Below are 15,567 nucleotides of genomic sequence, written 5' to 3'. Positions count from 1 at the left end.
ATATGTAATAATAATACGACCATAATGTTCTAAAAATGTAAACGCCTGAATGTAACAACAGTAACACGTCCCATATTTTTAACCATTACAACATTGAGTTAAGCTTGAATGGGAAAAGTGCTGGAAGCAAGCTTAATCAAACATGATTAATAAGAATGTGAAAATAGTTTTATGGCACAAAGACATTGACTAGTTTTCTTCATTCATGTTTATCTCTATTATAATGCAAAGGGACATTTGTGTTGCTTATTATATTACAATGAGCGTGAAATTTAATCCACATAATCAGAACTGTGTAAAAATAGCACTTTTTTTGTATTGTTGATATTATAACACATCTTTAAACAACTGAATATGGTCCCACATTAGTGTTAACATTGATAACAAAAAAATGTTGCCCAGATGTGTTAAAAATGCCACATGTTTAACACATCTGTTTTGAAAGTTTCTCTTTACATTAAAGATATAAAACACAAAAAATTAAAATCTCAAAGCCTTATTATGAATATGAATGAACAGTTTCCATTATTTTGGCATTCCTCTTGGTGATGATTATGACTACTGAAACATCCTGAACCACAGTAACTCTTCTCATTGAGCGCAGGCTCTAAGGGCTCGCCTGGCCCACAGGTTGCTGCAGGGACGTGGGACTTGAGCTTGAACTTGACCTCCTGGGAACGGAGGCGCAGTTTGGCCCCAGCTATTATCATGCACAACTTAGTGTCAGCCCTCATTTCCATACTCTCCCGCCTGCCTTCAATTAAAAGGCGAGAGCACAGACACACTCTTCCTCTTTTCTCAAAGCCTGGAGACAACTCACAGCTCCTCTAAGACCCTCTGTAAGTTCATCTTTTAAACATGTTACTGCATTTCTACTTTACATTTATTTTTCATTTTTATTGATTGAGGGCCAACTCAAAAACATTAACAATAAAGCACAAAGCTTTTGTTCTTTGTTAATTTGTTCATTTGTTTTCTTAATTTTCACAAGTGTTATTGCTGTAGTTTACTTTAAATATTAGCTAACATAACTAACTTCAACTGAAATATTCAGCTAGCTTTGTGTTAAACTTGGTTAAATTTGAATGCTTGCTAATTTTAGCTATCTTTAAATGTTGAGTATGGCTAAATTTGAATGTTCGTTAATTTTGGTTAACCTTAAATGTTAACTTTAGCCAAATTTAAATGTTCACTCATTTTGCAAACTTTAAACATTAACTTCAGCTAAATTTGAATGTTTGCGCATTTTAGCAAAATTTTAATGTTAACTTTCACCAAATTTGTATGTTCACTAATTTTAACAAACTTTAAAATTAACTTTAGCCAAAATTGAATGCTCACTAATTATTAGCTGAATTTTAATGTCAACTTTAGCCATTTTAAGAATGTGTTCATTTGAGCTAATCTTAAATGTTGTCTGCAAAGAAAAGTGAGTGAAATTCTGGTATCAGGATGTAAGAAGTAAATGTAAAAGTTGTTTTATCTTCCATGCTGTTCATGCAGAGCCCTGCATTAATTCACTGTGGTCTGAAAAGCAGCTCAATTCAGTGATGGATGGGTGCTTTGCTTAATTCATTCAGGCTGGGTGTGTGTAATTCACATTTAACTTTGAAAGACCCCCTGTCTGTGTTCCAGTATTGGTGCTCCATGTATGGTGTAAAGTGCATAGACAGTGTCTCAGGCCTTTCTCTGCTGTAGCTTTGTCTTTGTTTTCAGCAGTGTTGTGAAATGTCCTGTAAGAATCGTGCAATGAGTAGAAAGTATTACTCTGCTCAGTAGTGTTCTGTAGCACTCTAGAGGCAGACCAGCATCAGGGAAGATCAAGCGACTCGTCATGATTCAATGAGATGTGTCACACAGTGAATTGTGACGTTTGAAAATAGGCTTCAAATGAATACGTGCTGGATGTTGATGATGTTAGAACTTCAGCTACAGCCAAGTATGAACTACCTGCCTTTTTTATTCCTTTATAGAAAAATACACTGTTTGCAGGTGAAAGATTGGATCAGTGTCAAATTCTGGGGGTCATATGAATATCGGTAAAAGAAAAAGTGAATGTAGCTGCATTAATCCTACATTCCCATAGACTTTGAATAATAGATTACGTCAGATAGGATTTGGGAGCTTCTGTGTTTGAAAGTTCTTGGAAGAAGAATCATATACAACAGGAATTCCTATGAGATTCCTTTGGAAATTCCTATGTAATTCTATGGAATACAGGAATCTTACCGCACATTTATACATTAATATAATATAATATAATATAATATAATATAATATAATATAATATAATATAATATAATATAATATAATGATACTGCAAACATTTTATAGTATTAAAGATAACTACAATATATTTCAGGTATTAATAAAAAGTATAATGTATTATATATATATATATATATATATATATATATATATATATATATATATATATATATATATATATATATAATGTTTTTAGGAACACTCATTAAAAAGGGTTTTGGTGTAAAGAACCTTGCTATGTGTTTTTTTATGGATGACCTCCACATAGTGTAAAAGTTCTATGCCATGTCAAAGGTATCTCCTAAAACCATTCAAACCACTCTTGCAGTGAAGGACCACTTTTGGTCCTAAAGAACTTTTCAATGGGTGGTTCTTTAAAGAACCATTTTTTAAATGAGGTGTGAGTGTAAACCTATTTAAATCTCTCCATTATGTAAAGCTTCTTTATCAATTAAAGGTTTCTCCTGAAACCATACATCCAAGCCAGATTCCTAAGAATCATAATCCTATAGTTTCTATTTTATTATTACAGTTTTACACACATCTGTTTATTAAACTCTGATTTGTTTCTTTACTGGTCTACAGAGTTTCTATAATAAGAGGCTCCATAAAACAATACAGGAGACCTGGAGAGACTCATAGCCCCCCTTGTTTCATTAGAGAATCTCCATAGACCATTAGCTTTGATCCTGTCCCACTTAATGCTCAGAGCAAGCACACAAATTTGAGCCATTCACCACAATTCTCTGCAATCAGAGTTAGTAACAACACTGTGATAAAATGTGCATCCATTCTTTACAATAATGTTAGAAATGCAGCTGTAAACAAGGTAAACTGAGTAAGATACACTTGATTAGTCACTTCAAACCAAATTCAAATCACATTTCTGTTTAATGCAGATACTCTTAGCTCTTTTGCTCTTTTTTCCTCTTTTAGAAAATAGCTCTGCTCATTTCCCCTACACTGTTCACATATTTTTCTTCATTCATCCATCTCTAAGTGTTAATATGGACTGTGGCATTAAAAACTGTGACTCACTATTTTTACAGTGCGTTCCAAATAACATCATCTCATTTCATATATGTGTATATATATATATATATATATGTGTGTGTGTGCGTGTGTGTGTGTGTGTGTGTATGTGTGTGTGTGGTGTGTGTGTGTGTGTGTGCGTGCACTTTCTCTCATCTATCATCACTTTCTGCCACCTATCAATAATTACAATTCATACTACACCTATTAATAATGGATGCCTTGAGCTATTATTATTATTATTATTATTATTGTGTCTTTTTAAAGAGAAGTGATCTAAATTTTACCCTTATAGGCACCAATGGATGGTTGAGCTAACTTTTGAACAAAATACCTTGGCCTGTACCTTGGAAATAGAAATGCTTTATAAAATTAGTCACCTGATATAAAATGCTCTTTACTGTAGCTTACATAATATTATATCCCTTTACTTTTACTGTTCTACAGACTGCAGACAAGCTTAGACTGAAATTCTAACATGGGTTGACGTCACTCAAAGACATTTACACTATTAAACATACATGCTTCTGTAATTACAATGTCATTACTATGTAATAAGTTAGTAATGACATTGAGAGTGATTACTTAGCAAATCATTTTGTGATTGCTTGAATGCTGGGCAGCTGGGATATAGTAAAGTGGTCAGTGAAGAGCTATGAAGTTGTCTATTGATCACACATAAGTGGTTTAATGGCTGCACTCTTGGATGTGAACGCACAGGTGCAGGCTGTACAGGTCAGCTGAAGAAGAGAATATGAATGCATTGCTTTAGGCAATCTCTGCGTTAAACGCTTCGTGGCAGGAACTCACACAAAGTGCAGGTGCTGCCGTGGTTTCATATGCATACTGATATTTCAGAAAGATTAATATGCAGATTAATAAAGGTGGGTGGTCAGCCAAGCTGGCAGGGAAGCAACACTGAGCAGCAGCAGCAGGTAGATACTGCAGCACCTACTGAAGAGCATATTATACATGCCAATAGAGAATATCACGTGTAGACCAAGGCAGAAATAAGTTCAAAAATAAGCAGAGAGCTTCTGTTATGTTACTTATTTACTATGAATTCCATTTTACCTTTTATTTAGTGTTTTAAAATATTAGAGCTAACACATTCTTTCCAGCTGCATCATAACAAACGAGCCACGAAGGTAAAAAAGAAAAGGGGGCCAATCACCGCACTGCACTGAAATATTATAGATATTTATGGTTATTTTTATTCATGATGTGCACTTTCTTGCTGCTAATGTACTTACAATGGAGCATTTTAGAGATTTAGCTATTGTGATATTTCAATAACTTTTAGGTGTGGGAACGTTGCTGTACGTTATTTACGCGTTAATTTACGCACTTTCTGCGCGTTGATTGTTAATCAGCTCGACAGCGCCACAACATAAGCTTTACAAAATAAGGATACAAAATGATACTCGATGACAAGGTCCAGTCTAAAAACAGGTACAAGTGAAAATGACGTATTTAAACGTAAATGGACTTTCTACTGGCAGTAAATGACAGAGCATTGTTGAAGGTTAAGATACTGAACGAGAGCGAAATTAACAAGTGAACAAATGAAGAAAATAAAGAGAATATTAAAAAAAAAGAAAATATTTAAAAATATTTTTCTAATTTCGAGTGGTATCACAAAATGGTTCAAATTTGTACCTCATTTATTCGTATTAAAAAGAAAAAAATCACCATCACCTTAAGCCAAACGACGAAGGCGTTACGTGGCAGAGATCGGAGGACAGTGTTCTCCTCTTATAATTATACAGTAGTGGCTGTTGGTCGCTGTTCAGTGTTTTACGCGATACTAACAGCGAACATGTGACGTGAAAATGCCTTTAAGCTGAGGTTGAAGGTTAAGAAGATGATGAAAAAGGCTGGAGGTCAAAGTCATTAATGAGGACATACGTGTAGACTGGAAACAGCGACGCACGTGTTTACTTTGTCAATCAGATTTTAAACGCTTAGAACAAGTATTGATTTCAGAAACGCCGAAAATTGTACTGCTTTTTTAAAATCGTTGATTAATTAATGGGAAAACAAGATCAAAGTTCGCCCACCTCATTACATTGAAGTGATGGAACAAAAAAAATCTATCTATCTATCTATCTATCTATCTATCTATCTATCTATCTATCTATCTATATATATATATATATATATATATATATGTTCTCAATAGAGTTTACAAATGAGTCTTACATCTGCAAACAGTTTGAAGAAGAAAAAAACTAGGTTTTGCTAGTGCATAATAAGGTTTTGCTACTGTAATAAGCAGCAATGTAAGTACAGAATTAAATGAAAATAATATTAGCGATAAAGACGCAGTATTTAATAACTCGATTTATAGAGCCAAATGCGTGCATTACATATAATGTGGGTGAGCATGAAGGAGAAGGAAAGCCTTTTTTGCTTCAGCTGGTGGTCGGGCTGCAGAAGTGCCCACTGAACATGTCTGCATTCGTGTCTGCTTGTTCATACTGGTTTTCAAAGAAATGTAGAAAAATCTCATTTTCTTTATGTTTTTTTTCTGGGTCGTTAATCACCATAGCATGTATTAGTGAACTGGCACGCGGTGGCTTTGCTTATACCTTTAAAAAAGAGGTTGATCTGTGTTCACTGCAGCTTAATCCGCAGTGTGTTGCTTATATATATATATATATATATATATATATATATATATATATATATATATATATATATATATATATGTGTGTGTGTGTGTGTGTAATTTGTTTATTTATTTATTTTTGCGTATTTACTGTTCAGTATTTTCCTCGATGGGCTGCATCTCTGCAGATGAGACAAGATCTCTTCTGAGCTTTCACTCAACATTTACTGCGAGTTTTTTTTTTTAATACAGCCTCGATTTTACACGATTCCCTCAAAAAAAACGCAAACTTAGAAAACAAATTTGCTTAAAAAATGTGCCTCAATTAAATTTCCCCCAACGTGCAAATATATAAGAACGTCACATGCTACAGCAGCAAGATCGCTCAGAAGACATTCCAAACGTTTGCATTTCATTTTCTTAATGAGGGGAAGAAATGAATCCGTAGGCACTAAAGAGGCGTGTTTTCACTGGCTTTGTTTGTCCTGGTTGAGGGTTTGAAATGTTCCGCTCGGAGCGGCTCCTAAACCCATTACGTTTTGAATCTGCCGCGCTGATCGTGGAACAGCGGGCCTTCGCCAACCAGCGTCATTTTCTTTCCCACCCATATTCAGGAAACCCCGCCCTCCTGCGCTGGGATTGGCTGGGACCTCGTACTGAAACGCTGGCCGTTGCACTAGCGAGTACGATCTACTAGCCAATCCAGGCAAAGGAGAAGGGACGCCAGTAGCCAATGTCAGTGCAGTAGGGCGTGGCTTGCCGGAATACGAGTGGGGGGAAAAAGAGGCTCGAGAGCCTCTTTAAGAGCGCTTATGAGCGCGGAATTAGAAACGCTCAACTCGCCTGTTTTGATTGGGTCGAATGGGAGATTTTTACAGGAGAGTGAAGGAAAAATGAGGAGGAGTCATAATTTTACAAGTCGTAACATTCAAGATAGCCGAGCTGTTGTAAACGCTGTATCACTCTGAGCAGTTGAATATGTATAAGTGTGTGTGTGTGTATGTGTGTGTGTATGCGAGTGTGTGTGTCGGCCCTATTGATGCTGCTCTCCATATAGTTTTCTGCTAAGCTGCCATTCAATAAATAAATAGCATGGAAATAAGAACCGAACGGTGCCGGTTAGTTTGAGGGGACTCTGCTCGAGCACTGCCGTGAAGTAAAGCGGTGATCCAGCGAGGCCTTTTCCGTTGAATCAGTTGAGTCAGTGCTGCTTGAGTCTTGAATCTCTGGCTCTCAGGTTTTCTGATTTTTCTGAAATATTCCGTCTCGCTCACGATTGATGGGTCGCTCTCTCCCTCCTCCCTCCCTCCTTCTCCACCTCCCTCCTCCCCTCTCTCTCCCACCCTCTCTCTCTCCCACCTCCTCTCTCTCTCTATCCTCCTCCCCTCTCGCTTTCCATTTCATTCCCTCGCGCGCTCACCCAGTCAGTCTCTCTCTCTTTCTTTCTCTCTCTCCCTCCCTCTCTTTCTCTCTCTCTTTCTCGCTGCATCGCTTTCAGAAACGGACGTAAATCGACGGAAAGGGGAAGGAAGTAAAGAAGAAGTTGGAAGCGGAAGCTCGGAGGAGCCGAACCCGCGGGCTTTCCGCGCTCGTGCGGGAGTCGCGCGCCTGCGATCACGGATCCTTCAGCCAGGCAGGACCCGGTGAGCTCCACGCGCTCCACTCTCTCTGCGCTAGCGCGCGCCCACTTTCAGCTCCGGTACGGAGCAGCGAGCGTCTGCGCGTCTTTACAGCGCTAACAGTTTAGCAGCCTTGTGCATTTATTCTTATTCCTCACAGGCAGTAATTACTCTGACAAAAGCAGCTGTTTCATGAGTGTCACTCCTTTTTTTGGATGCGAGGTCTTTTGCATAAAAAACTAACAAACAAACAAACGGGCGCATTAGCATACTCGCTAGTTATTTTAGGGCTAAAATTAAAATTAGAGTACGAACACTAACACAGCGAAGCCCCGCCGATCACACTGTTCTTACTGCTGAATTACGCTGAATTACACTTCACTCGGCCTTGTAAGTAAAAACAATGGACGCCTGAATAGAAACGCGCCTGAACTGCGAGTTCCAGCGGCGGTACTGAAGCCGCTCTCGTGTTAGTGCGCAGTAATAAGGCCTGTTGGACCTACTGGACCCTCTGGTAGCTCCGGACCTTTCTTTCCTCCAGGCCTGCGCTGAGTGAGCGATGTGCAGGGAATGCGCCGGTATTCTCATGCTAATGAGAACAGCTCGCTGTTGAACTTGATGTTGACTTCTTTCTTTGGGGCTAATTTTTCTCGGTCACTTGTTTGTGGGAAGATTTTTTTTCTCAGGCCTCTTTCAGAGACAGTTTTTTTTGGAGAGGGGAACAAAAGAAATAGACGGGTTGTGACCGAGTCGAGGGTTTTCATGGTCTTGTTGGACACTTTTATTGCTGAATATATATATATATATATATATATATATATATATGATTTACATGAGGCAATACTTTAATGCATTACTGTGTAAATCGGATATGTCAGTGAATATCATGACTTGTATGAAAGATGTTCTTACACTTATTTTTAAAGATCATGTTGTATATTTTGCTTAATTTGAAGGATTTGGTACCCCTAAATGACCACTAAAGAGCAACAGGTGTTAAAAAACAAAAGGCCCCAAAGCTCCAGAAGAAGAAAAACAGTGAATTTTAAGGTGCATGTTTAGTAAAATACATTCACCGTTTTTTAGCGTGTTGCTGCATTAAGGCCTGCTTTATTTACAGAAATATAATATATATATATATATATATATATATATATATATATATATATATATATAAACTGCATAATAGCAGGACGTATAAGTAAAACTAAACTAAACAAAGAAAGAGAGAAAGAAAGAAAGGAAGATATATATACCTTTCCGTAACTTCAAAATTGTGAATCCAGGTTCTTCTCTTTTGGCTCTTGAAACACACACACACACACAGACACACACACACACACATCATTTAAAGATAAACCGCACACACATAAACACACTCACACACACAATTACACAAATACACACTCACAGACATACACAAACACACAATCACACACACACACACAATTACACAAACACACACACACAAAATCACGCGCACACACTCACACACACACAAACACACACACACACACACAATTACACAAACACACACACACACACAAAATCACACGCACACACTCACACAAACACACACACACACACACACACACATAATTTAAAGATAAACCGTTAAGGAGCTTTTCAGAGGTAGTCTGCAGTCTCGCGCTGCGATCTGTATTTCTGCGTATTAATGTTCTCCTCTTATCAGATTTCGCGCGCGCAGTTCTTATCCTCTGATCTGCTCTCTGATGGTGTGTAAGATGGGCTGATAAGCTGCTGTAATGTGAAGGTGTGTTCATATGTTCTCGGCTTCAGCACCGAGGACAGCGCTCCTGCAGCAGCTTAACGCATCTCCGCCAAGCCCACCGTGTGGCCCACCTGAGTCCTGACTGCGTTCTGCTTCAGCCTACTAGGTTTGATTTTTTTTAGACTTACAATGATCGGTAAGCTGTAATGTGAACGTTCAGTGAGCAGGTCAGGATTCATTTACACACATTTACAAAACAATGGCTTCTTTAGGAAACCTACTTCTTCCATTTCTAATTAATACACGTCACGGGAATCAACAGGTAGAGGATTATTATTATTATTATTATTATTATTATTAGTATTGTTAAAATATTTCTTCACTGGAAGGCAATACAAGAAATGTGCACGGCAGATGAGATAATCCTCAAAGAGTCTAGAACCTTCTTTCTTTTTTCCTGTTCTCTTTGCAAAAAACGCCAAGTCTGTAAATAAATCTATAAATACAGTTGGAAATTTTCTCAGATACTCAGTCTCGGTCTCGGCTGTAGGACACTCTCCTACACCGTTTAGATTTTAGAACTACTGTTTTCTAAAGCCTCTCAAAGGGCCTCAGATTTCAGACAGTAATAATGCACTAAGTGAACCTAACCTGAACAAGTCCGGCTATAAACAACTTTACTGAAGACATTTGGTCATTTTAGCGTAAAATACACTGTTTCGTCACAACTGGTTCTCTGGTGGAACTTAAGTGTTTGCGTAAATAACTGTGTAATAATGGTTAAATATAATAACGGTGACAAAGATATATCAGATTCAAAAGTACAAAAAAAAGATAAAATAGCTATATTTCATTTTAAAAATCATCTGCTTTATATTTCACTCGTGATTAAAAACGAATTTCAACCTAAATAAATTACAGTCATGAAAATAAGTAAAATAAATGTAAAATCTGTGTAACTCATTGGAATATGCTACATTACACATACTCCACTGTGCAATACACCTCACACACACACACACACACACACACACACACACACACACACACACACACACACACGCACACACAATGATAATACATTATTTCTAAATCAATCACTGTGTAACTGTACAGTATATTGTCTCGTCATTCCAGAAAACCTGACAAAACTCTTTAAGATAATTTAAGTTTAATATTTAAAAACTGAAAAAGCACACTCTCAGAAAAAAAGGTACGACACTGTCACTGGGACAGAACCATTCCTGTCACTGTGGTGGAACCCTCAGGGGTACATCTCAGTACCTTTAGTCAGGGAACATAATTGTACCATAATCCACTGAAATGATATTTTCTAAGCTGTACTGACTCCACACCCCCCATCTCGTCTCCAGCCTTTTTTATTTTATTGTTCTCTTTAAAACATTAGTTTATAAAAAGATAGAAATATTTACTTTTCCACTAGGAAAAACTTATTTAAGGTACACAATTGGACCTTAAAACTGCTGTTGCACCTTTGAGGGTAGACTTACATTGTTTGTACCTTGATCAATGAATCATGTACCTGCATAGCACTTTTATTTCTGACAGTGTAAGATGCTCATTTATTTAATCGAGGTAAAAGCAGGGTGGCGTGGGAATGTAGTATTACAGCAGCTTAAACATATATTTCAGTGCTTTACAGAATCATTAATAAACTCATTGGTTTACAGTTTCCGCTTTATTACAACGTGTATATATATAGTATATCCAGGGTGTATTAATTCACTACACATGGAGCGCATGGAGTATGTATGAGGTATATGCTGAGTATATGTATGGAGTATGTATGGTGTATATACTGTATGGGGTATATATTGAGTTTGGTGTAATTATGGATGGTGAATGAAACATGGAGTATGTATTAAGGAGTATTTTCTTATCAGATATCAGACGCTTAAATATAATACCTTACCAATTTTATCCTCTGCACGTGCCTTTTCTGGGTTCCAGTCCAGCCTGAATCTTATGCTATAAAATAAACACGTTTTACACGTTTAAAAGACCCCCATAGTCGCTGGGGAAAAAATAGGCGCATGCGTTGTTTGCAGAAAGTCTTTTGCAGAAAGGTATCATAAATATGTCACAAATAGTAAGCAAGGCCTGTGTGGCCTACAGTATGACTGTCACTGTGTGCTGATGGGCACCACACACCCCCTCGCGCCTTCTGTGGTTCATTCCATTTTGTAAATCAGACGTAAGCAGCCGAGGAAGATTGCATTGTGGGTACAAGCCTACGAGCATGCTTATGAATGCATGTATGTGAGTGTGAGGCGTTTATGAGTTGATCTAGAGGAAAAGAACAATTTAGTTTAGCTTGAAAGACCTGAAATACACATCATACGTTCATACTGATATCATATCACCATCAAAATCAGTGCCTACTAAAGTGCCTACAAAACTTCTAAACAGCCTCTTATATATATATATATATATATATATATATATATATATATATATAGAGAGAGAGAGAGAGAGAGAGAGAGAGAGAGAGAGAGAGAGAGAGAGAGAATGGTTTTATTTGAACCATTATACGTTTGCATGCTGAAATTGTTCTACAGATTGATGAAGAATTTTAAAAATGGCTCTACATAGCATTAAAAGGGTTCTGCTGTTGTTAGAATGTCAAACTTGTAACAATAGAAGAACCTTTATGGTGCTGTATAGAACACATAATCCATCAATCTGAAGAACCATTTCACCATGCAAAAAAAACAAAAAACAAACGTTTAAGCATGACATACGGAACACTGGTCCTAAAGAATACCATTGGCTTGACTAAAGAACCCTTGAAGAACCATCATTTTTAGATGTGTAGCAAGGTCCAGAATCCGGTTCAGGAAGGATGGTATGCACGTAGGATTATGGCGCTAAAACCTCACGCCTATAGCGGACGCTACGTGCTCACATAGGCGCACTGATATTTCCATAGCGCCCTCACTGTACTAATCTCATTGTCATGATAATCACCAGCGTTCAACACGATTTCTCACGCGCCTCCAGAGCAGGAACCTCATAGAGCACATGGTCCAGATCATCAGGTTGAGATGTAGAAACCTTAATGACTGTATCTGTTTATCTGTTTAGCTGCACTGCATTGTAATAAAATCAGATTACTTGGCTTCACGTAATGTAGGGGATTCTAAAGGAGGCTTTGTAATTCAGACAGAGGGAGTGAGTGGTGTGTGTGTGTGTGTGTGTGAGAGAGAGAGAGAGAGAGAGAGTGTATGTGTGTGTGAGAGAGAGAGAGGCGGGGACACTGGAGAGTGTACGGTGTGAGTGCACTTGCTGTGGCTCGTGCACTCCGTCCTGAAAGTGCTCGTCATCAAGGCTGAGGAAAGAAACAAGAGTTTATTCAGGCCGCGCTACAATAAGCCTGTAGGTCCGAGCGCTGGATTAACAGGAAGAGGAATGCGCATCATTGAGAGGCAAACGAGTGTAAGTAATGGGGCCGATCGCAGAGTTTGGTGGCTGAATGTGATGCAGATGGTGCGGTTCCTCGCTTATAGGCGGCCTTATGTTTTAAAGCCTGTAGTAATTGGATGCATAATAGCGATGGAAATAGCTGAGGCTGGTAACAGCTTCCCAACTTTGCTGGGTCCTGCTTTGTGCTGATTGGCTGCTGTTTTATGGAGTCCTTGGGTATGCTTTGTGTGTTAAAGTACAGAGGGCTGTATTGCAGTCTATATTTATATATGATTATATATATATATATATATATATATATATATATATATATATATATATATATATATTACAGTTCATGCCACATAAAACTATTATTTGGTGTATACACACATATATACACAAGGACATATACACATATACTTATATTCATACACACACACACACACACACACACACACACACACACACACACACACACACCTATACAACACATCCATATGACATCCACATTTAAGCATTGAACTCCACGCTCGAGCCTGCGCTAGTATGTGTGTGCGCGCGCGTGTGTGTGTGTGTGAGAGAGAGAGAGAGAGAGAGAGAGAGAGCATCTCGCACGCCAGCAAGTGCGGCGGCACCACGTGACCCAGCACGACGGCGGCGTGCGGCGCGCGCGCGGCCCCTTTAAGAACGCTGGCGGGTTAGTTTCTGTCTTTGGTTATCTAGCTGTATGAGTTTATGAAATATCATAAAGCTAGAGAACCGAATGTAGAAACTGAGCCCACGCGCTTCACGACAGATCCACGGCGGAGCACGAGGCTCACTGGGGGCTGCGCGAGCCGCTTCAGGCTCGGGCTCGGTACGGACACCGAGCAGCACGAGGAGGACTTTGGGGGGGGGGGTTCCGCACATCATCACCGTCAACATCATCATCATCATCATTAGAGTTCGTGCATCTCGTGCGTTTACTCCACCCCCACGCGTGGTATTTGAAAACGTACGCAGGCTGCGATGCGAGAAGCCTTTTCCTCTGGCACTGTGCAGGTGGCGCGCGTTCACGACGGTCGTGCACGTGCATATGTGGTCCTTATAGCCGGCTGATATCTGTTTATACTGTAGTCAGGTATTTAGCGCATCAGTCTTTTGTGTGGTTTGTTGCCTCAGTTGAGTCGCCGCAGCGAAACGGTTAACGGAGGCGCGCGGCCCGATTGGTGCGCGGCTCGCGTGTCACGTGGGTTTGAGGAGCGGCGTGTTGTTTCGCGCAACGTCCACATCCAGCGCGATCATGGCCTGTCAGTAAGCAGAATGAGTGGCTTTATGGCTGCGGTCAGTCAGCAGTGCTGAATGGACAGCGACTGTAACTGAATGTCAGCGGTGCTGATGAGGCCCAGTTTTGGTTGGGGCTGAGTGGCTGCTGATGCCTCGTCTTCATTCCCATCGTTGTAAAGACTGTGTCCTGTTGACCAATGATATTTGTCAATGGTGGGTTGCAGTGATGCACTCTTCTTCTTTGGGTCAGCTATTTTCTTCATTTGCTGTCTTTACAGGTGATTGGGGACACTTTAAGTAGCTCTTGTTTATCCCAGTGTCTGCTGATGTTTAGTTGAGTATTCTGTCTAACAGAGCAGAGGGAAATAGGCTTGTTATGTTGCAAAAAGTCATTTTTAGTGAGAAATGAAAGAAAACAGTGGCTGTATATTTTAGGGCCTGGAACACACAATTGCTGTCACAACACCTTGTATCTTGCAGCATATTTGTAGCTTTCCATTTTTGGCATAATTTGAAAATACCAGCAGCTATTTACTTTGCATTAACATTTCATGATGAAAGGACCTTCAAAATGACTTGGAATTAAATCTAGGTCCTAACTTCCTTTCAAAGTTGGGTTTTTTCCTTCTCCTGTAAAGTTTTGGATATATGAGATCTTGAGTCCCCACATCTGTTGCATATAGTGTATGGTCACTCACCATAGACAGTCATTTCGCTGCATTTCTCCATGCTTAGTAAAAGAACAGGACTCCCAATGACTAATGGGAGCTAATGGGCAGGTGCTGAAGCATAAGTGTGTTTGAATCAATGTTTTCTGTTCTTTTACTAGCTACATGGAAACACGTCAAAATAACTGTCTGTGGTAACTGATCATATGATACAGATGTGTTATGAGTTATGCTGAAAAATGATCATATGATACAGATGAGTTATGCTGAAAAATGCTGGAGTACTCTTTTAATACAATGTCCCATATTATTTTGTCTCGCAATACTCGAAACTACACTGTGTCATAATTTACAGGCAAATGGCTTAAACATACAAAGCTTCAGGGGTGTTAAAACGCTTCAGTGGCTGCAGTCCACAGCCGTCTTGTGTGCAGTGTGTGAATGCATTGTACCCTTTTCTATAGGCTAACACACACACTTCCAGACATAGCTTGAGTTTACATTTCTGAGGACAAGAAGTGTCTACAGTAAGACTCGGTTTTAAACACAAGCCATTAATGAGAGTGTGAGTGATACAATATTGTTCATGTTAGAAAAGAAGATTAAGGTGCGCTTTTTATTGTGAAAGCTAATATTAGATTTGTTATCTGAACGTGCAAATTTGCCGAGGCTAGCTTCATGACAGCTTATGCATGGAATCAAACACATTTAGTTGGATTTTGCAGGTTTAGGATTAGAGGTACATTTGAATTGTGATTATTCATGTCTTGAATGCATGAATGTGTTCCAGCTTATCAAGAACATAGTCCATATTATCTAAGCCATCACTACACTGTGAGCTGTATTTACATTGTAGGTTCAGATGTGATTCTTGAGATCTTTCTTATATTATTACTGCATGTGATTTGACTGCTTTGCACTTGTTCTGTTGTACAGTTGGACATG

The 15,567-nt window shown here is 38.9% G+C and overlaps 1 long non-coding RNA gene across 3 annotated transcripts in view; it reads left to right on the top strand.

Moving 5' to 3' along the window:
* Positions 1 to 799: 799 nt before the first annotated feature.
* The window catches only part of LOC108427105, a 50,010-nt gene continuing 35,242 nt past the window's right edge, over positions 800 to 15,567 (top strand). The window contains exons 1-2 of one of the 3 annotated variants that reach the window (XR_005129128.1): positions 800 to 839; positions 7,340 to 7,554. This is a non-coding gene — a long non-coding RNA (uncharacterized LOC108427105). Of the gene's footprint in view, positions 840 to 7,312; positions 7,555 to 15,567 lie in introns of those variants that run through there. The other 2 variants (XR_005129127.1, XR_001857825.2) reach the window with 2 other exon arrangements.

This window comes from Pygocentrus nattereri, chromosome 19 (genome assembly GCF_015220715.1).
Source record: "Pygocentrus nattereri isolate fPygNat1 chromosome 19, fPygNat1.pri, whole genome shotgun sequence".
NCBI classification, from domain to species: Eukaryota; Metazoa; Chordata; class Actinopteri; order Characiformes; family Serrasalmidae; genus Pygocentrus; species Pygocentrus nattereri.
Note: the sequence above shows the minus strand (reverse complement) of the source record. Positions and strands in the feature narration are given on the sequence as shown.